Source organism: Bombina bombina, chromosome 3 (genome assembly GCF_027579735.1).
Source record: "Bombina bombina isolate aBomBom1 chromosome 3, aBomBom1.pri, whole genome shotgun sequence".
NCBI lineage: Eukaryota > Metazoa > Chordata > Amphibia > Anura > Bombinatoridae > Bombina > Bombina bombina.
In genome coordinates, this window is record NC_069501.1 from 974,836,920 (window position 1) to 974,861,209 (window position 24,290).

Sequence of the window (24,290 nt, forward strand, 5' to 3'; positions counted from 1 at the left end):
TTTTAGTTAGGGTTTTATTTGGGGGGTTGGTTGTGTGGGTGGTGGGTTTTACTGTTGGGGGGTTGTTTGTATTTCTTTTTCAGGTAAAAGAGCTGATTTCTTTGGGGCAATGCCTTGCAAAAGGCCCTTTTAAGGGTTATTGATAGTTTAGTTTAGGCTAGGGTTTTTTATTTTGGGGGGCTTTTTTATTTTGATAGGGCTCTTAGATTAGGTGTAATTAGTTTAAATATCTTGTAATTAGTTTTTTATTTTCTGTAATTTAGTGTTTGTTTGTTTTTTTGTAATTTAGCTAATTGTATTAATGTAATTGTATTTAATTTAGGTAAGTTATTTAATTGTAGTGTAGTGTTAGGTGTTAGTGTAACTTAGGTTAGGTTTTATTTTACAGGTAAATTTGTATTTATTTTAGCTAGGTAGTTAGTAAAAAGTTAATAAATATTTAGTAACTATTCTACCTAGTTAAAATAAATACAAACTTGCCTGTAAAATAAAAATAAACCCTAAGCTAGATACATACGGCTAGATTTAGAGTTTGGCGTTAGCCTTCAAAACCAGCGTTAGAGGCTCCTAACGCTGGTTTTGGGCTACCGCTGGTATTTAGAGTCATGTAGGTAAGGGTCTAACGCTCACTTTGCAGCCGCGACTTTTCCATACAGCAGATCCCCTATGCCATTTGCGTATCCTATCTTTTCAATGGGATCTTTCTAACGCTGGTATTTAGAGTCGTGGCTGAAGTGAGCGTTAGAAATCTAACGACAAAACTCCAGCCGCAGAAAAAAGTCAGTAGTTAAGAGCTTTCTGGGCTAACGCCGGTTTATAAAGCTCTTAACTACTGTGCTCTAAAGTACACTAACACCCATAAACTACCTATGTACCCCTAAACCGAGGCCCCCCCACATCACCGCCACTCTATTAAAAAATGTTAACCCCTAATCTGCGGACCGCACACCGCCGCCACCTACGTTATCCCTATGTACCCCTAATCTGCTGCCCCTAACACCGCCGACCCCTATATTATATTTATTAACCCCTAATCTGCCCCCCACAACGTCGCCTATACCTACCTACAATTATTAACCCCTAATCTGCCGACCGGACCTCACCGCTACTATAATAAATGTATTAACCCCTAATCCGCCTCACTAACCCTATAATAAATAGTATTAACCCCTAATCTGCCCTCCCTTACATCACCAACACCTAACTTCAAGTATTAACCCCTAATCTGCCGACCGGACCTCACTCACCGCTACTCTAATACATTTTTTAACTCCTAAAGCTAAGTCTAACCCTAACCCTAACACCCCCCCTAAATTAAATATAATTTAAATCTAACGAAATAAATTAACTCTTATTAAATAAATTATTCCTATTTAAAGCTAAATACTTACCTGTAAAATAAACCCTAATATAGCTACAATATAAATTATAATTATATTATAGCTATTTTAGGATTAATATTTATTTTACAGGCAATTGGTAAAGGTAAGGTAAAAGAGCTTTTCTATTTTAATTTTAGAATAGGGTAGGGCATTTTTTTTATTTTGGGGGGCTTTGTTATTTTATTAGGGGGCTTAGAGTAGGTGTAATTAATTTAAAATTGTTGTAATATTTTTCTAATGTTTGTAAATATTTTTTTATTTTTTGTAACTTAGTTCTTTTTTATTTTTTGTACTTTAGTTAGTTTATTTAATTGTATTTATTTGTAGGTATTGTATTTAATTAATTTATTGATAGTGTAGTGTTAGATTTAATTGTAGATAATTGTAGGTATTTTATTTAATTAATTTATTGATAGTGTAGTGTTAGGTTTAATTGTAACTTAGGTTAGGATTTATTTTACAGGTAATTTTGTAATTATTTTAAATAGGTAGCTATTAAATAGTTATTAACTATTTAATAGCTATTGTACCTGGTTAAAATAATTACAAAGTTGCCTGTAAAATAAATATTAATCCTAAAATAGCTACAATATAATTATAATTTATATTGTAGCTATATTAGGGTTTATTTTACAGGTAAGTATTTAGCTTTAAATAGGAATAATTTATTTAATAAGAGTTAATTTATTTCGTTAGATTTAAATTATATTTAATTTAGGGGGGTGTTAGTGTTAGGGTTAGACTTAGCTTTAGGGGTTAATACATTTATTAGAATAGCGGTGAGCTCCAGTCGGCAGATTAGGGGTTAATAATTGAAGTTAGGTGTCGGCGATGTTAGGGAGGGCAGATTAGGGGTTAATACTATTTATTATAGGGTTAGTGAGGCGGATTAGGGGTTAATACATTTATTATAGTAGTGGTGAGGTCCGGTCGGCAGATTAGGGGTCAATAATTGAAGTTAGGTGTCGGCGATGTTAGGGAGGGCAGATTAGGGGTTAATACTATTTATTATAGGGTTAGTGAGGCGGATTAGGGGTTAATACATTTATTATAGTAGCGGTGAGGTCCGGTCGGCAGATTAGGGGTTAATAATTGTAGTAAGGTGGAGGCGACGTTGTGGGGGGCAGATTAGGGGTTAATAAATATAATATAGGGGTCGGCGGTGTTATGGGCAGCAGATTAGGGGTACATAGGTATAATGTAGGTTGCGGCGGTGTACGGAGCGGCAGATTAGGGGTTAATAATAATATGCAGGGGTCAGCGATAGCGGGGGGCGGCAGATTAGGGGTTAATAAGTGCAAGGTTAGGGGTGTTTAGACTCGGGGTACATGTTAGGGTGTTAGGTGCAGACATAGGAAGTATTTCCCCATAGGAAACAATGGGGCTGCGTTAGGAGCTTAACGCTGCTTTTTTGCAGGTGTTAGGTTTTTTTTCAGCTCAAACTGCCCCATTGTTTCCTATGGGGGAATCGTGCACGAGCACGTTTTTGAAGCTGGCCGCGTCCGTAAGCACCGCTGGTATTGAGAGTTGCAGTGGCGGTAAATTATGCTCTACGCTCCCTTTTTGGAGCCTAACGCAGCCATTCTGTGAACTCTAAATACCAGCTGTATTTAAAAGGTGCGGGGGGAAAAAAGCCAGCGTTAGCTACGCGGGTCGTTACCGACAAAACTCTAAATCTAGGCGAATGTAACTATTAGTTATATTGTAGCTAGCTTAGGGTTTATTTTACAGGTATTTAGTTTTAAATAGGAATAATTTAGGTAATGATAGTAATTTGTATTTATATTTATTTAAATTATATTTAAGTTAGGGGGTGTTAGGGTTAGACTTAGGTTTAAAGGGTTAATAAATTTAGAATAGTGGCGGCGACGTTGGGGATGGCAGATTAGGGGTTAATAATTATAATGTAGGTGGCGACGATGTTGGGGCAGCAGATTAGGGGTTAATAGGTATGATGTAGGTGGCGGTGATGTCCGGAGCGGCAGATTAGGGGTTAATAAGTATAATGTAGGTGGTGGCGATGTTTGGGGCGGCAGATTAGGAGTTAATAATATTTAACTAGTGTTTGTGAGGCGGGAGTGCGGCGGTTTAGGGGTTAATATGTTTATTATAGTGGCGGCAATGTCCGGAGCAGCAGATTAGGGGTTAATAATTTTATTTTAGTGTTTGCAATGCGGGTTTAGGGGTTAATAGGTAGTTTATGGGTGTTAGTGTACTTTTTAGCACTTTAGTTATGAGTTTTATGCTACAGCTTTGTAGTGTAAAACTCATAACTACTGACTTTAAAATGCGTTAGAAATCTTGGCGGTAGAGGGTGTACCGCACACTTTTTGGCCTCCCAGGACAAACACGTAATACCGGCACTATGCAAGTCCCATTGAAAAAGACTATACGCAATTTGCATAAGTTGGTTTGCGGTAAGGCCAAAAAAGTGTGCAGTGCCCCTAAACCTGCAAGACTCGTAATACCAGCGGGCGTAAAAAAGCAGCGTTAGAACCTGTTAACACTGCTTTTTCATCTTACCGCAAAACTCGTAATCTAGCCGTTTATTAGGCAACTAGTAAATAGTTAATAACTATTTACTAACTAGTCTACCTAGTTAAAATAAATACAAACTTACCTGTGAAATATAAATAAAACCTAACGCCTATATTTAGAGTTTTGCGGCCAAAGGGGTGCGTTAGCTACGCGTGTTTTTTTCCCCCTTATAAATAACGCTGGTATTTAGAGTTCTCTGAAGGGCTGCGTTAGGCTCCAAAAAGGGAGCGTACAGGCATATTTACTGCCACTGCAACTCTCAATACCAGCGTTGCTTACGGACGCGGCCAGCTTCAAAAACGTGCTCGTGCACGATTCCCCCATAGGAAACAATGGGGCAGTTTGAGCTGAAAAAAAACCTAACACCTGCAAAAAAGCAGCGTTCAGCTCCTAACGCAGCCCCATTGCTTCCTATGGGGAAACACTTCCTAAGTCTGCACCTAACACCCTAACATGTACCCCGAGTCTAAACACCCCTAGCCTTACACTTATTAACCCCTAATCTGCCGCCCCCGCTATCGCTAACCCCTGCATATTATTTTTAACCCCTAATCTGCCGCTCCGTACACCGCCGCAACCTACGTTATCCCTATGTACCCCTAATCTGCTGCCCCTAACACCGCCGACCCCTATATTATATTTATTAACCCCTAACCTGCCACCCCCAACGTCGCCGCCACCTACCTACAATTATTAACCCCTAATCTGCCGACCGGACCTCACCGCTACTCTAATAAATGTATTAACCCCTAAAGTTAAGTCTAACCCTAACCCTAACACCCCCCTAAGTTAAATATAATTTTATTCTAACAAAATAAAATAATTTGTATTAAATAAATTAATCCTGTTTAAAGCTAAATTCTTACCTGTAAAATAAACCCTAATATAGCTACAATATAAATAATAATTATATTGTAGCTATTTTAGGATTAATATTTATTTTACAGGCAACTTTGTATTTATTTTAACTAGCTACAATAGCTATTAAATAGTTAATAACTATTTAATAGCTACCTAGTTAAAATAATTACAAAAATAAATCCTAACCTAAGTTACAATTAAACCTAACACTAAACTACCTACAATTACCTACAATTATATCAACTAAACTAAATTACAAAAACAAACAAACACTAAATTACAAAAAAAACAAACACTAAATTACAAAAAATAAAAAAAGATTACAAGAATTTTAAACTAATTACACCTACTCTAAGCCCCCTAAAAAAATAACAAAGCCCCCCAAAATAAAAAAATGCCCTACCCTATTCTAAAATAAAAATTTAACAGCTCTTTTACCTTACCAGCCCTTAAAAGGGCCTTTTGCGGGGCATGCCCCAAAGAAAACAGCTCTTTTGCATTTAAATAAACATACAATACCCCCCCCCCGATCGGAACAGCCAATAGAATGCGAGCTCAATCTGATTGGCTGATTGGATCAGCCAATCCGATTGAACTTGAATCTGATTGGCTGATTCAATCAGCCAATCAAATTTTTCCTACCTTAATTCCGATTGGCTGATAGAATCCTATCAGCCAATCGGAATTCAAGGGACGCCATCTTGGATGACGTCATTTAAAGGAACCTTCATTCGGACTTAGGACGTCGTTAGAAGAGGATGGATCCGCGTCGGCTGCTTCAAGATGGTCCCGCTCCGCGCCGGATGGAAGAAGATAGAAGATGCCGCTTGGATGAAGATGTTTGCCGGTCCGGATCTCCTCTTCTTGCCGGATAGGATGAAGACTTCGGAGCCTCTTCTGGACCTCTTCTTGCCGGATAGGATGAAGACTTCAGACCCTCTTCTGGACGGATCGGTGATACCCAGCATGGTGAAGACAAGGTAGCAAGATCTTCAGGGGCTTGGTGTTAGGTTTTTTAAGGGGGGTTTGGGTTAGATTAGGGGTATGGGGGTGGTGGGTTGTAATGTTGGGGGTGGGTATTGTATGTTTTTTTACAGGCAAAAGAGCAGAATTCTTTGGGGCATGCCCCGCAAAAGGCCCTTTTAAGGGCTGGTAAGGTAAAAGAGCTGTAAAATATTTATTTTAGAATAGGGTAGGGACATTTTGTTATTTTGGGGGGCTTTGTTATTTTTTTAGGGGGCTTAGAGTAGGTGTAATTAGTTTAAAATTCTTGTAATCTTTTTTTATTTTTTGTAATTTAGTGTTTTTTTTGTAATTTAGTGTTTTGTTTTTTTTGTAATTTATTTTAGTTGATTTAATTGTAGATAATTGTAGATAGTTTATTTAATTAATTTATTGATAGTGTAGTGTTAGGTTTAATTGTAACTTAGGTTAGGATTTATTTTACAGGTAATTTTGTAATTATTTTAACTAGGTAACTATTAAATAGTTATTAACTATTTAATAGCTATTGTACCTGGTTAAAATAAATACAAAGTTGTCTGTAAAATAAATATTAATCCTAAAATAGCTACTATATAATTATTAATTATATTGTAGCTATATTAGGGTTTATTTTACAGGTAAGTATTTAGATTTAAATAGGAATAATTTATTTAATAAGATTTATTTTATTTCGTTAGATTTAAATTATATTTAATTTAGGGGGGTGTTAGTGTTAGGGTTAGACTTAGCTTTAGGGGTTAATACATTTATTAGAGTAGCGGCGAGGTCCGGTCGGCAGATTAGGGGTTAATACTTGAAGTTAGGTGTCGGCGATGTTAGGGAGGGCAGATTAGGGGTTAATACTATTTATTATAGGGTTTTTGAGGCGGGAGTGAGGCGGATTAGGGGTTAATACATTTATTATAGTAGCGGTGAGGTCCGGTCGGCAGATTAGGGGTTAATAATTGTAGGTAGGTAGCAGCGACGTTGGGGGGGGGGGGCAGATTAGGGGGTAATAAATATTATCTAGGGGTCGGCGATGTTAGGGGCAGATTAGGGGTACATAGGGATAACGTAGGTGGCGGCGGTGTGCGGTCGGCAGATTAGGGGTTAAAAAAATGTTATAGAGTGGCGGCAATATGAGGGGGGCCTCGGTTTAGGGGTGCATAGGTAGTTTATGGGTGTTAGTGTACTTTAGAGCACAGTAGTTAAGAGCTTTATGAACCGGCGTTAGCCCAGAGTTCTAACGCTCACTTCAGCCAAGACTCTAAATACCGGCGTTAGGAAGATCCCATTGAAAAGATAGGATACGCAATTGACGTAAGGGGATCTGCGGTATGGAAAAGTCGCGGCTGGAAAGTGAGCGTTAGACCCTTACCTACAAGACTCTAAATACCAGCGGTAGGACAAAACCAGCGTTAGGACCCCTAACGCTGGTTTGGACGGCTAACGCAGAACTCTAAATCTAGGCGTAAGATAGCTACAATGTAACTATTAGTTATTGTAGCTAGCTTAGGTTTTATTTTACAGGTAAGTTTGTATTTAGTTTAAATAGGAATTATTTAGGTAATAATTGTAAGTTTTATTTAGATTTATTTTAATTATATTTAAGTTAGGGGGTGCTAGGGTTAGACTTATGCTTAGAGTTACGTTAGGGTTAGGTTTAGGGGTTAATATATTTATGTAGTGATGTGGGAGGCCAGAGGTATAGGGGTTAATAGTTTAATTTAGTATATTTCATTGTGGGGGGCTTACGGTTTAGTGGTTAATAGGTTTATTATAGCGGCTGTGTGGGCGGACCTCAGATTAGGGGTTAATAATATTTAAATAGTGTTTGCGATGCTGGGGCAGCGGTTTAGGGGTTAATAGGTTTATTATAGTGGCGACGATGTCGGGGAGCAGCAGAATAGGGGTTAATAAATTTTAATAGTGGCAGCGATATTCGGAGTGGCAGATTAGGGGTTAATAAATGTATTTTAGCGTTTGCGATGCGGGAGGTCCTCGGTTTAGGGGTTAATAGGTAGTTTATGGGTGTTTGTGTACTTTTTAACACTTTAATTATGAGATTTATGCTACAGCTTTGTAGCATAAAACTTATAACTACTGACTTTAGATGGCAGTACGGATCTTGTCATTTTAGGCTGTACCTCACCGCAAAACTCGGAATAGTAGCGCTATGGGAGTCCCATTGAAAAAGGACTTTTTAAAAGTGCGGTACAGACGTTCCGTGACGGCCAAAAAGGTGTGCGGTACACCTATACTGACAAGACTTGTAATAGCGGCATTAGGGAAAAAAGCATCATTATGAAGCATAACAATGCTTTTTCACTCATAATGCAAAACTCGTAATCTAGCTGAAAGTTATTAACCACTAAAATGCCACCCACCCAAAACACAAAGTATCTAATTACACTATTAACCCCTTATCCGCCAACTCCCCACAACGCGGTCTACCTATTAACACCAATAACTCCTAATTTGCCAACCCCCACAATGCAATCTACCTATTAAAACCAACCCCCCACATTGCAAAATACCTTTTTAAACTATTAACCCTAATCCGCCAATCCCCCACATCGCAAACTACCTATTAAAACTGTTAACCTACTAATCCGCCAACTCCCAAATTGCAAACGACCTATTACAACTATTAACCCCTAATCCACCAACCCCCAAATTGCAAACAACCTATTAAAACTATTAACTAGGGGGTGCTAGGGTTAGACTTATGCTTAGAGTTACGTTAGGGTTAGGTTTAGGGGTTAATATATTTATGTAGTGATGTGGGAGGCCAGAGGTATAGGGGTTAATAGTTTAATTTAGTATATTTCATTGTGGGGGGCTTACGGTTTAGTGGTTAATAGGTTTATTATAGCGGCTGTGTGGGCGGACCTCAGATTAGGGGTTAATAATATTTAAATAGTGTTTGCGATGCTGGGGCAGCGGTTTAGGGGTTAATAGGTTTATTATAGTGGCGACGATGTCGGGGAGCAGCAGAATAGGGGTTAATAAATTTTAATAGTGGCAGCGATATTCGGAGTGGCAGATTAGGGGTTAATAAATGTATTTTAGCGTTTGCGATGCGGGAGGTCCTCGGTTTAGGGGTTAATAGGTAGTTTATGGGTGTTTGTGTACTTTTTAACACTTTAATTATGAGATTTATGCTACAGCTTTGTAGCATAAAACTTATAACTACTGACTTTAGATGGCAGTACGGATCTTGTCATTTTAGGCTGTACCTCACCGCAAAACTCGGAATAGTAGCGCTATGGGAGTCCCATTGAAAAAGGACTTTTTTAAAAGTGCGGTACAGACGTTCCGTGACGGCCAAAAAGGTGTGCGGTACACCTATACTGACAAGACTTGTAATAGCGGCATTAGGGAAAAAAGCATCATTATGAAGCATAACAATGCTTTTTCACTCATAATGCAAAACTCGTAATCTAGCTGAAAGTTATTAACCACTAAAATGCCACCCACCCAAAACACAAAGTATCTAATTACACTATTAACCCCTTATCCGCCAACTCCCCACAACGCGGTCTACCTATTAACACCAATAACTCCTAATTTGCCAACCCCCACAATGCAATCTACCTATTAAAACCAACCCCCCACATTGCAAAATACCTTTTTAAACTATTAACCCTAATCCGCCAATCCCCCACATCGCAAACTACCTATTAAAACTGTTAACCTACTAATCCGCCAACTCCCAAATTGCAAACGACCTATTACAACTATTAACCCCTAATCCACCAACCCCCAAATTGCAAACAACCTATTAAAACTATTAACTCCTAATCCGCCAACCCCCCACAATGCAATCTACCTAATTAACCTATTAACTCCTAAACCGCTATCCTCCCACAACGCAAACTATTAATCTAATCACTAAGCCCCCTAACTTAATACCCCCTAATGATATAAACATCTCCACTTAGACAAGATGATATAAAATGATCCTGCATCACTGTTAGATTCCTAGTGAAATTCTAAAAAGAGACAAGAAAGAAGGGGAGCCTCATTGCGTAACCATGTTTGTGAAGATGTATTTACTGAAAAGAGAAGTATCACACTCACAACTTTTGTTGCCACCATGCTGCTCTGTATAATGATTTTGAGGATGGATAAACCTGCACTAATAAAAGGCTCCCCTGCATTACAATTGTACATATTCTGCACACACCTATGTATAGACTGACTGCTATGGCTGCCCCAGCACTTGAGCCCTGGTGTCACTGCACCTGTTGCACCAATGGCAGTTCCAACCCTGCACTGCAGAGGAAACATGAGTGGGAAGGAGAACAAGTTACAAATGTATCCTTGATACTGTTTTGATACCTCAATATCTGTTAGACAGTATAGCAATTGATGAATAATAATAATGAATTATGTTTTCTTCATTACATTTGAAATGTTACATTCAATATTTTAATGTGAAAATTGATTATATGGAAACAAACTCCCAATTCTGGTGTTCAACTCCAGTATTTGTGTTCTAATAATAACACATTAAAGCACTTTATTGTTACAATATTATGTCACTTTAAATTTGTTTAGAACCAGTGTATTCTTAATAGCACTTTGCTTCAATTAAGTTCTTTTAAAATCTGTATTTTTTTTTAATATGAAAACAACGTGGAATAAACTGAAAATCTAACAAACAAAAAAAACTTATTTAGTTATCATTTACCAGTTCACATATAACTTATACTGAATTAAATTAAATAATTTATCTGCATCAGTACAAGGCTTAATAATTAAATACACTATGAAAGGATCCTAGGTTTTGTTATTCTGTACTGAAAAAAAAATGTTTTTCTTTAAACAGATTAATGTAGAAAAAAAAATCAAACTGAAGCCCCCATCAAGCCCAAATGACAGACTGTGTGGGTGCTGTGTACGGTTCAAGGCTTCATGTGAGGACCAGGCCTGCTGCCCACTCATTTCTGCAGCAGAATAAAAGGGGAAACCTACTGCATCCGTTGCTGTGGAAACCGAGAAGAGTATCGCGATAGTTGCTCGTAGCACCCATTATTAGAATAGGCTACTTGAGTCAGTTCTCGCAAGATTGCTGCGACGCTTCCGGTCGGAGAGGACAGAGAAGTCGCTGCGGTAGGGAAGGAAGAAAAGGTGGAGGAGGTAACGGTAGGTGAGGAATTGAGATGGTAACATTTTATTTTCTATTTGCCACATGCTCATGGAGGTCGTATATCTCTTACACCGACTAGCGCACCACTATACAAAACATACTGACATGATAGAACTACCCAGCCACATCTATGAACAATGTCACGGCTATCAAATGACGTTTGTACAGTGACAGGAGCGCCTGCTGTCATCTTAACACGGGCGAGAGCTACTGTCTGTATCTAATCAGCTATGTGATCATACTTTATATGCACGTTGATACTAGCATCAACTAGCTGGTGTACACCAGATATTGACATATTTACACGTAAACGAATCACCTGTCACCAACCAACATCCATCCTCCATCCATCCTCCCACGGGTGCATCAGTGTCTGTTGATGGGACCTCCTACATTGCACATGCATTGACAGGTATATCTACTAAATCTTAACACATTAGCATTGACAACTGCTAATAGGTAAAATGAGCTATACAGTTTTTTGTTTGTTTTGTAATATTAAAGAGCAGCAATTAAATATACACGTTGTACATATAAATATTGAAATGATCTATTTAAAGGGACAGTCTACACCAGAATTTTTGTTTTAAAAGATAGATAATCCATTTAATTACACATAAAATAAAAATAACCAACACAATTATATTAATATATGTTTTACCTCTGTGATTACCTTGCCTCTGCAGACTGCCCCCTTATATCAGTGCTTTTGACAGACATGCAGTTCAGCCAATCAGTACAGACTCCTAAATAACTCCACAGGAGTGAGCACAATGGTATCTATATGACACACATGAACTAGTACTGTCTAACTGTGAAAAACTTTCAAAATGCTCTCAGCTATAAGAGGCAGTTTTTAATGGTTTTAGAAATCAGTTTGAGCCTACCTAGGTTTAGCTTTTCAAAACTACCACCAAGGGAACAAAGCAAATTTATTGATAAAAGTCAATTGGAAAGTGGTTTAAAATTGCAGGTTCTATCTGAATCATGAAAGTTTAATTTTGACTAGACTGCCCCTTTAAGTATATTCTCATTAGTTGTATTTTGCAATACAAATAAAAACAAATGTTTCTGTGATATCGTTTAAAATTCACAAGATGCAATGATGAAAGATATTCAGTATGCTGTGTGCACCAGCTAGATAGTCCATGGTGTTTTGTATCATTTTGGTCATCCTCCACTCAAGAGTATCTGGCAAACTCAGCGTGTTAGTGTATGTGGCATATGGATATATGCTTTTGTATATGTCTTGCACAGTAAATGCTATGAATGAAACAGGGTTAACTAGTACATATAGAATACAATAAATACATACATTTGTATTGAAAAAAAATCTTCTAAATGCATTTCAATATTGACTAGACTGGCCCTTTAAATTAAAACAGTTTTATTTCATATTAAAACCAACAAAGCGCACATTCCTGCACAACTAATACTGAACGAGCAAGTATTTACTGGCTAATATCCCAAAACTATTAGCTTACAGAGACATGCAACTGCCAGCTATAGATCTTTTATTAAGCAAAAGATGAGCTTTTTTATTATTATTAAATACAAATATTAATACACATTTGAAGTATCTTTATTATACTGAAAAACCAAAAATATAAATATTTAAAGCATGGAATTATAAATAGTGATAAAACTATATTACAAAATCAAAAAGAGAGAATGTAACATAACTTAATTCTGTAAAAAGAGAGGGGATTCAGCACTCTTTTTTTTTTTTTTTTTTTTTTTTAAATAAAGATAATTTATTGTAATCAAAGATGGATGCATCAAGAGTGAAATACATCTGCACACATATTCTCAATCTAGAAACGTAAAAACACATCTAGATAAAACACTGTTGGCCTGCAGATACAGCTTAAAGGGACAGTCTACACCAGAATTGTTATTGTTTCAAAAGATAGATAATCCCTTGTTTACCCATTCCTTAGTTTTGCATAACCAACACAGTTATATTTGTATATTTTTTACCTCTGTGATTATCTTGTATCTAAGCCTCTGCAGACCGCCCCTTTATTTGTTCTTTTGATAGACTTGCAGTTTAGCCAATCAGTGATGGCTCCCAGGTAACTTCACGTGCACGAGCACAGTGTTATCTATATGAAAAACATGAACTAACACCCTCTAGTGGTGAAAAACCAGTTAAAATGCATTCTTAAGAGGCGGCCTTCAAGGTCTAAGAAATTAGCATATGAACCTCCTAAATTAAGCTTTCAACTAAGAATACCAAGAGAACAAAGAAAAATTGGTGATAAAAGTAAATTGGAATTTTTTTTAAAATTACATGCCCTATCTGAATCATGAAAGTTTTTTTTGGACTAGACTGTCCCTTTAAAGGGACACTGAACCCAAATTTTTTCTTTCATGATTCAGATAGAGCATGCAAATTTAAGCAACTTTCTAATTTACTCCTATTATCAATTTTTCTTCATTCTATTGCTTTCTTTATTTGTAAAAAAAAGGAATCTAAGCAATTTTTTGGTTCAGGACCATGGAAAGCACTTGTTTATTGGTGGGTGAATGTATCCACCAATCAGCAAGAACAACACAGTGTGTTCACCAAAAATGGGCCGGCATCTAAACTTACATTCTTGCATTTCAAATAAAGATACCAAGAGAATGAAGAGAATTTGATAATAGGAGTATGCCCCTGGTCTGAGGAAGGGACATGTTCACTTTGAAACGTCATCTGTAATAAAGTTTTATCACAATTTATAAGTCCAGTGAGGGATATATATATATGTATGTATGTATGTGTGTGTGTGTGTGTATATATATATATATATATATATATATATATATATATATATATATATATATATATATATATATAAACAATAATATGCATCTGTAACAATCTGATAGAAACATATAGATATATTCATACTGAGTACTTGCCAAAACTTTTAAAACCACCTTTGAAGATCTACAAGTCTAGGAACGCCTGGCGACATTCAAACAATCTAGCAGAACAAAATACATTTGTGGATCTTGGTGCTTACAGGTGTGTTCTTAACTTCTTAAAGGGCCATGATACCCAAATGTTGAAACACTTGGAAGTGATGAAGCATAGCTGTAAAAAGCTGACTAGATAATATCACCTGAACATCTATATGTAAAAAAGAAAGATATTTTACCTCAAAAATTCATCAGTAGCCACATCCCATTGTAAAGGACTTCTAAGCAGCAAATCAGTATGTCTGTCCCAGGACAGCTAAGGGAGTGAGCTTTCGTGCACACTCCTCTTATTTCCCTATTCAGTTTAATGAAGTTTACTATGAAATCTCATGAGATCACAGTAAAAGAGTTCATGACCTCAGCACTGTTGATGCTGATTGGCTGCAGTTCATTCCTTCATTCTTTTTTTTTTTTTTATTTTTTACCTGCAGCTGGGCAGCAGCTGAATTATAACTTTTTACACAGAACTTACTCTGCTGAAGTGAGGAATTGTGAGGTAAAATATCTTCCTTTTTTACATAGAGATGCTCAGGTGATATTTTCCTGTCAGCTTTTTACAGTTATACTGCATCAGTTTCAATTGATTTAGCATAGGAGTATTATGTCCCTTTAAGTAATTAATTATTTTACATGGTTATGGAGTGATTCACTACAATATTATTAAAGCATTGTACTGCAACTCTTAGCTAAAAATGTTCTTTAACTTGCACAAGTAATCCAGCTGAAACTTGAATTTTATAATAATAAAAAATGTATATCCTTTTTAACTGGAGAGTCATGAGACACATAGAAATGCAGACAGAAGCATCTATGATTCTATCTCTATGTTAACAGATGGCAGAAGCACCTTCCAACTTCCAAAACATACTAATAGAACTGTGCAAGAATACCTAAACACACTGAACAGCTAAAACATTCATCTGTACACCGACACACAGATTTTGGAGGCACATTACCAGAAGACCAGTCTAGTTTCTTCAAATTTCAGTCCCAGGTGTAGGTCCTAAAGGGATACTAAACTCAATTTTTTTTTTCTTTAATGATTCAGCTAGAGCATGCAATTTTAAAGTGAAAGTCAACCATAGCGTTTTTGAAACGCTAGGGTTGACTGTTGAAACAAATAAAGGGCACTTTCATTCATTAGATACTTCATGCAGAAAGTGCCTTTATTCGTTTCAACCGTTGGCGCCAAACCGGATTTACCGCACGGCTATTGGCTAAGAGGGGAAAAAGTCACCTCTTGGCAAAAAAATTTTTTGTCCATGGGCTGCCGTAGCAGCTAAGAACGGCGAACAGTTGAAACTAATAAAGGCACTTTCTGCATGAAGTATCTTATACTTCATGAATGAAAGTGCCCTTTATTTGCTTCAACAGTCAACCCTAGAGTTTCAAATACTCTATGGTTGACTTTTACTTTAAGCAACTTAATAATTTACTCCTACTATCCATTTTTTTCATTCTTTTGCTATCTTTATTTAAAAAGCAGGAATGTAAAGCTTAAAGGGACACTGTACCCAAAAAAATTCTTTTGTAATTCAGAAAGAGCATGCAATTTTAAGCAACTTTCTAATTTACTCCTATTATCAATTTTTCTTCGTTCTCTTGCTATCATTATTTGAAAAGAAGGCATCTAAGCTTTTTTATGGTTTCAGTACTCTGGACAGTACTTTTTTATTGGTGGATGAATTTATCCACCAGTCAGCAAGGACAACCCAGGTTGTTCACCAAAAATGGGCCGGCATCTAAACTTACATTCTTGCATTTCAAATAAAGATACCAAGAGAAAGAAGAAAATTTGATACTAGGAGTAAATTAGAAAGTTGCTTAAAATTTCATGCTCAATCTGAATCACGAAAGAAAATTTTTGGGTACAGTGTCCCTTTAAGAGCCGGACCATTTTTGGTTCAGAACCTGGGTTATGCATGCTTATTGGTTTGCTAAATGTAGCCAACAATAGGCAAGCTCTAGCCAGGGTTCTGAACCTAAAAAGGCCTGGCTCCTAAGCTTTTAAATTCCTGCTTTTTAAATAAAGATAGCAAGAGAACAAAGAAAAATGGATAGTAGGAGTAAATTAGAAAGTTGCTTAAAATTGCATGCTCTATCTGAATCATTAAATAAAAAATATGTTGGGCTTAGTATCCCTTTAAGAGACTTTAAGGGTTATGAAATTTTAAAAAATGTTCTTTGATTCAGATAGAGCATGTTATTTTAAACAAATTTCCAATTAACTTCTATCAAATTTGCTTCATTCACTTGGTATCTTTTGTTGAAAGAGTAGCGATGCGCTACTAGGAGCCAGCTGAACAAATCTAGAGAGCCAATGACAAGAGGTATATATGTGCAGCCACCAATCACTAGATAGCTTCCACTAGTGCAGTGCTGCTCCTGAGCTTATCTAGGTAATGGTTTTCGACAAAGGATACTACAAGAAGAAAGCAAATTAGATAATATAAGTGAATTGGAAAGTTGTTTAAAATTGCATGCTCTATCTGAAACTTCAACATTTTATTTTGATTTTACTGTCCCTTTAAACGTTAGTTGAATTCCTCATAACATGTTTATATAATATGTATAAAGTGAGAAAAAGCCTTTGCAATGTGCTTTCGTTATTTATTTTGCTTGTTTTTCCAATAACATAACTTCAAAACTTTTTCCACTGCCTCCAGAGACACTGGACTGCATTACATATAGTACTAAACCTAATTGCTCTTCATATATTTTGCTATTAGGTGTTTTATTGCTGATAAGTGCTATGCATCTATAACAACTAATCGGTGAGATTACGAGTTGTGCTTTAGTGGCTATGCGGTGCTAATGAGCACTTTTTTCTTTCACCGCTCACTTACATGTAGCGCTAGTATTACAGGTTTTTACAAACCCGGCGTTAAAAGACAAGAAGTGAGCGTTGAGCAAAATGTTGCTCCTTACCGCACTCCAATACCAGCACTGCTTAAGTCAGCGGTGAGCTGGTCGTACGTGCTCGTGCACGATTTCCCCATAGGAATCAACGAGGAGAGCCGGCTGCAAAAAAGCAGCGTAAAACTCAGTAACGCAGCCCCATTGATTACTATGGGGAAATAAAATCTATGTCTACACCTAACACCCTAACATGAACCCAGAGTCTAAACACCCCTAATCTTACACTTATTAACCCCTAATCTGCTGCCCCCAACATCGCAGACACCTACATTATATTTATTAACCCCTAATCTTCCGCCCCCAATGTCGCTGCAACCTACCTACACTTATTAACCCCTAATCTGCTGCCCCAACGTCGCCACCACTATAATAAACATATTAACCCCTAAACTGCTGCACTCCCGCCTCGCAAACATTAGTTAAATATTAACCCCTAATCTGCCGTCCCTAACATCGCCGCCACCTACCTACATTTATTAACCTCAAATCTGCCGCCCCCAACGTTGCCGCCACTATACTTAATGTATTAACCCCTAAACCTAAGTCTAACCCTAACACCCCCTAACTTAAATATAATTTAAATAAAACCTACTATATTTAACTAAATTATTCCTATTTAAAACTAAATACTTACCTATAAAATAAACCCTAAGCTAGCTACAATATAAATAATAGTTACATTGTAGCTATCTTAAAGGCAAGTTTGTATTTATTTTAACTAGGTAGAATAGTTATTAAATAGTTATTAACTATTTACTAACTACCTAGCTAAAATAGATACAAAAGTACCTGTAAAATAAAACCTAACCTAAGTTACAATAACGCCTAACACTACACTATAATTAAATAAATTAACTAAATTAACAGCCGGGATGAAGTCTTCACCCAAGCCAGGCGAAGTGGTCCGCCAGACGAGCAGAAGTCTTCATCCAGACGACATCTTCTATCTTCATCCATCCGATGCAGAGCGGGTCCATCTTCAAGACATCCGACGCGGAGCATCCTCTTCAAACGAAGTCTTCTTATTGAATGAAGGTTCCTTTAAGTGACATCATCCAAAATGGCGTCTCTTAGATTCCGATTGGCTGATAGAATTCTAACATTGTAGCTATCTTAGGGTTTATTTTTATTTTACAGGAACTTTTGTATTTATTTTAGCTAGGTAGTTGGTAAATAGTTAATAACTATTTAGTAACTATTCTACCTAGTTAAAATAAATACAAACTTGCCTGTAAAATAAAAATAAACCCTAAGATGGCTACAATGTAACTATTAGTTATATTGTAGCTAGCTTAGGGTTTATTTTATAGGTAAGTATTTAGTTTTAAATAGGAATTATTTAGGTAATGATAGTAATTTTTATTTAGCTTTATTGTAATTATATTTAAGTTAGGGGGTGTTAGGGTTAGGTTTAGGGGTTAATACATTTAGTATAGTGGCGGCGACGTTGGGGGCGGCAGATTAGGGGTTAATAAATGTAGGTGGCGGCGATGTTAGGGACGGCAGATTAGGGGTTAATAATATTTAACTGGTGTTTGCGAGGCGGAAGTGCGGCGGTTTAGGGTTTAATACGTTTATTATAGTTGCGACGATGTCCGGAGCGGCAGATTAGGGGTTAAAAATTGTATTTTAGTGTTTGCGATGTGGGAGGGCCTCGGTTTAGGGGTTAATAGGTAGTTTATGGGTGTTAGTGTACTTTTTAGCACTTTAGTTATGAGTTTTATGCTACAGAGTTGTAGTGTAAAACTCATAACTACTGACTTTTAAATGCATTAGGACTCTTGATGGGGTAGGGTCTACCGCTCACTTTTTGGCCTCCCAGGACAGACTCGTAATACCAGCGCTATGGAAATCCCATAGAAAAAAGGGTTTACGAAGTTTACGTAAGTTTTGCGGTAAGGCCAAAAAAGTGTGCGGGGACCCTAAACCCTCAAGACTCGTAATATCAGCGGTAGTGAAAAAGCAGCGTTAGACCCGGCTAACGCTGCTTTTTCAGCTTACTGCAAAACTCGTAATCTAGGTGAGTGTCTTTTTTTAATTTAACATCAGGATAACTTTCTGAATAATCTTGGGTATTCTTGAATTTCCTTTTCGTATTTGTCCCTACCAGCTCTATTGGAATTGTTTTCAAATAATTAGCCATTGTTCATGGGCACTTATAAAATGTACGTCTTCTAGGGTTGCACCGATATCATTTTTTTTAAGACCAAGTACCAATACTTTTTTACAAATACTCGCCGATACCAATTACCGATACTTTTTTTTTTTTTATTTGACAGTTTCTCAAGCACAATACAGACTAATGATTTAAAATAGCTTCTTTATAATTATGAAGAACTGTAAAAAAAGACATTATGAAATAATAAGTTTTATTTGCTTGTTATCACGAAGTTGTAAAAACTCGAAGACAGTTCACAGAACATGTTTATAAATAAAAATATTACAATAAAATATATTAATAATAATAATAATAATAATAATAACAACAACAATACATAACACATGTAAAATCACAACCAACCAAAAGTGCAATACAGTTAAAAATATAACAGTGCACTGTTTAATTATGGTGAACAACACTATGGGATTAAATTACATTGACTGGTAAGCTTTACCAATGATCTCATTACATGTCCAACTCCATTAAAGTCTATGGAGTTGGAAATGTGAACAGAGCATTGGTAAAGCTTACCAATCAAATGTAATCTAAATCTAGTGCTATAATTGTAGGATGAGTGTTCATAGGCATTAACTTAATATGTCCCATGAACACTCTTCCTGCAATTATATAAGCTAAGGATGTTCCTCAGAGTACAGTATGTTTTGAGCATAATTGTGCAATATGAGAACTAGCAGTATAACAGGCAAGCTAGCAATTAGAATACATTTTTCAAAAGTTATTGGCAAGTTCTTTTTAAGAAACAGAAACATCTCTGCGTGTTCAGCTATAAGTCTGTTTCTTATATCAGTAAGGACATTTGACACTAAGCTGAACAGTCTTTCACTTTCCACACTACTGCATGGGGCAGAAAGATATTTTTGGGCCATTAAATCTCAGTTTATTAACTGCCCAGTACTTCAGGGGTTTGTCTGAATGAAGTACAGTGATCTCTCCCAGGTAGGCTTCCAGTTGTATAGTAGCAGCTTTTGAAGCACTGCTCTCAAATGTACAATAATACAAATAACAGCAATTTTTATTGGCAGAACAGAAGTGAACAATCCACTCCAGCTTAAAATGAAATGGGAACATGAAGTTTGAAAAATAACGCCACAAGATGGCATATGGTAAGCTCTGGAGGTGTCTGTATATTTGTACAAGTACTGGTGCAAGTACTTGGTATCGGTACCGATACCAGTATCGGTGCAACCATAAAGTAGTATTCAGTTGTTTAAGTGAGCCTGAAGACAACTGGCAGGATCACCTAATAATTTTAGTGCAAATTAACAGGAACAACTCGTGATTGGAGGGTGGTATAAGCGCCTACTATATACCTATAGCCCAGGAGAGGTGCACCTAGCATGCACCCAGTGAACAAACAGAATTATGGATAAGCCCAGGCGCCAACCAACGGAGGCAGGTATTTGCAACACTCGGGAGGTAATATAAGATCAATTTATTCATACAATATAAAACAATATTTCATGGATCCATGATGGTTTTCACAATAAAGTTAAAAATATTAAAAATCACAGGTGAGTATCACAAATATGCACAGGTAAAATAAGTAATATATTAAAAACAATGGTAGATTCTCTGGATTGTGATACAGAGATCAAAGGGGAAAGTCCAAACTGAAATATTAAAGGTGATTGGAACTGCCAAAAGATAGGAGTGCAGAAACAAATTCTGTGGTGGAATCCAATGGGTGTGAAAATGTATAAACAACGATGTGATGGAAAAAAACTGTGTTAAAACTTCAGGTGCAAATAAAAAAATATATAAATATTAGGTGCGTGTCTGAAATATCAATCCAAAAGAGATAGTGTATAATATATCAATCCGAAAAAACGGAAACGGTGAAGAAAAAAATATCAAAAAATAATATGTTGAAAAAGTCTATGTCCATACAAACAAAAATTGCCAAAAAAATCAGTTGAAGATAAGTGCTAGCAACAAAAAGTCAATAGAAAGTCTATTTAACTTGATAGATGTAAATATCACCAAAAAAACGATTTTGATTGCAGTAAATTTCACAAAGATCGTGAAGGAGGGTGTCTAATAAAAGGCTTTGGTACAAAAACGATCTCTTCCTAAAAAAGCAGAAACAAATATAGTGTAGATTTGTACAACAATAGAACATAAATAGAGTAAGGCTTACCAGTGTCTACGCGTTTCGGCCCGTAATAGGCCTTTCTCAAGACTTTCTCAAGCAGTCTTGAGAAAGGCCTATTACGAGCCGAAACGCGTAGACACTGGTAAGCCTTACTCTATTTATGTTCTATTGTTGTACAAATCTACACTATTTGTTTCTGCTTTTTTAGGAAGAGATCGTTTTTGTACCAAAGCCTTTCATTAGACACCCTCCTTCACGATCTTTGTGAAATTTACTGCAATCAAAATCGTTTTTTTGGTGATATTTACATCTATCAAGTTAAATAGACTTTCTATTGACTTTTTGTTGCTAGCACTTATCTTCAACTGATTTTTTTTGGCAATTTTTGTTTGTATGGACATAGACTTTTTCAACATATTATTTTTTGATATTTTTTTCTTCACCGTTTCACACACGCTAGCTTGCACTTAAAGAAGGAGTTTTTTTTCCACACCTCCATTTTTTTCACACCTTCTATTGATTCTCCTTTTTTTTCGGATTGATATATTATACACTATCTCTTTTGGATTGATATTTCAGACACGCACCTAATATTTATATATTTTTTGATTCGCACCTGAAGTTTTAACACAGTTTTTTTCCATCACATCGTTGTTTATACATTTTCACACCCATTGGATTCCACCACAGAATTTGTTTCTGCACTCATATCTTTGGGCAGTTCCAATCACCTTTAATATTTTAGTTTGGACTTTCCCCTTTGATCTCTGTATCACAATCCAGAGAATCTACCATTGTTTTTAATATATTACTTATTTTACCTGTGCATATTTGTGATACTCACCTGTGATTTTTAATATTTTTAACTTTATTGTGAAAACCATCATGGATCCATGAAATATTGGTTTATATTGTTTTATTGTATGAATAAATTGATCTTATATTACCTCCCGAGTGTTGCAAATACCTGCCTCCGTTGGTTGGCGCCTGGGCTTATCCATAATAACAGGAACAACTACAAACATCTGTGAACTGATGAAAGCACTTACCTTTATAAACCAATATAAGCATCTGCAGTACATCCCTATATACTCTTTGATGTTGTTACTGAGTGAATGGCCTAACACTACCTTCCTCTATGTGCTTCCACTGCAGAACCCACCATTATCTGATCTCACAAATTGAATATCATGCTTATGTATATGTTTAAACCCACTAACCAAAGCACACAATTCTATCAAGTCCTACTACTTTTATCTGCTACTGTTGACCTAAGTACTTGCTTGCCTTTCTTCTTGTGACTGAAGGACATGATTCTGGCTTTCTTATTATACTGCGCTGTCTAAAACACCTGCTTACATCTGCTGCCAAGGACCTAAACGCGTTTCCATTTAATCCAAATTACTGAAAAGTTAACATGAAAGGCAATGATTCAGATAGTTTACTGTTTTAAAAAAAAACAAAACAAAAAAACTTACCAATTTACTTCTGTTAGCAAATTGACCTCTTTCTCTTGTTACCCTTTCAGTGCATACTGATAGTGGCCAATTTAGGTTTTGTGCTGCCCTAGGCACTCAAAATTCTGCTGCACCCTACCCCCCTAGGTTTTAGGCTGTTTTGGGGCTATAACATTTTTTTGGTCAGGGTATAATGTGATAATAAACCTGCATACACCAATATATATGTGTGTGTGTGTATATGTGTGTATATATATATATATATATATATATATATACATACATACATACATACATACATACATACATACACCAAAAAGTAATTTCAGCAGAAGTGCAAATAGCGATAGAAAATTTTATTGTGTTCAACAATATCTTAAAATATGGAGATAACATCAAAAAATGAAGAAAAAACAAAACTTAGGCATGAGAAAAGAATGCTAACATGTTTCGGCTCGCAGCCGTAATCATAGCTAGTGGGTACACCTGCATATGATCTTAAGTACCCTATTCTGCTTTCTCATTGGTTAAAACACAATCATGCTAAATTTTACTCACAACCCAATTTAAAGGTGTATTCTAACATTATTTTATGTTCATTCTTGAACATTGGGTGATTTATATAGTATATTGTTTTGGTATGTTTGTCTTCTAAGATTCATGATGTTTAGAAGGTTCACTAAACCTAGTTAATGTGTGACAATAGAAAGATTCTTCATTCTATAATGAAGAGGTTATGGCACTTAGTGTAAATACACATGCCTACCAGAAACACTTATTAGACATGTATTAGAAACTTAAGAGATATATGCAACAATGTAACAATTCAAATCATATTTGGAATAAGACTATAATATCCACATGAATGCACAACCCCTCATAATTACACATATTTATGGTAATCCAATAATGCTATTAAAACTGTCTTCTATCTGGTGCAAACTTAATTTCATGTACACTATATATGATTTTCATCAATATCAACACATTCCATATATGACTGGTTTTAAGAAAGTCAAATAATTTCCAATAATTGATTAGGTCGTATTCAGAGATCATACCTGAAGGAACTCTAGTACCCAGTTTGAATATCCAGAACATTTCCCTCTTACCCAGCAATTTGTCTCTATCTCCTCCCCTAAGAGGGGTAGCCACCCTTTCGATAGCTTGCTAGCGAAAGGTGGTCAAGGCTTTATTATGCCTCTTTGCAAAGTGCTGGACAAGAGGGGTAGTCGCTACACCTGAACTGATGGTAGACAGATGGTTTCTGATTCTTGTATTTACGTCATTGGAGGTTAACCCTACATATTGAACCGAACACTCTATGCATGTTATTACATAAATAACATAAGATGTTGTACAGTTTAAGCATGATTCAATCTGGAAGGTCTCTCCTGTACTTGTGGATTGAAAATTGTCAGAGATTAATGCATATTCACAGGGTCTGCATTTTCTCTTACCACATCTGTACATCCCTTTATATTGTATCCATGAGCTTTGAGACTTGTTATTAACTTTTGGCAGACAGGAAGGGGACAAAATGTTCCCCAAGGTCTTACATTTCCTATATGAGCATCTTAGACCTCTCTTAACTAGAGCTGCGCATCTTCACTTGTCTCACGATTCGATTCGATTACGATTATCATCATTTCGATTCGATTCTACGATGCATCACGATTACTGCCCATGATTTTCATGAACTTGTTCTATTCCATATTTTATATATATATATATTGTTCATGCAGTGAACAAG

The 24,290-nt window shown here is 36.3% G+C and overlaps 1 protein-coding gene across 5 annotated transcripts in view; it reads left to right on the forward strand.

The window, feature by feature from the left end:
- The first annotated feature begins 10,818 nt into the window (after positions 1 to 10,818).
- Positions 10,819 to 24,290, forward strand: part of ARF3 (ADP ribosylation factor 3) — an 81,831-nt gene continuing 68,359 nt past the window's right edge. The window contains exons 1-2 of one of the 5 annotated variants that reach the window (XM_053708071.1): positions 10,858 to 10,920; positions 20,011 to 20,091. The gene's annotated coding sequence lies outside the window, so the exon portion shown is untranslated. Of the gene's footprint in view, positions 10,921 to 20,010; positions 20,092 to 24,290 lie in introns of all 5 variants that reach the window. The other 4 variants (XM_053708069.1, XM_053708067.1, XM_053708068.1 and 1 more) reach the window with 4 other exon arrangements.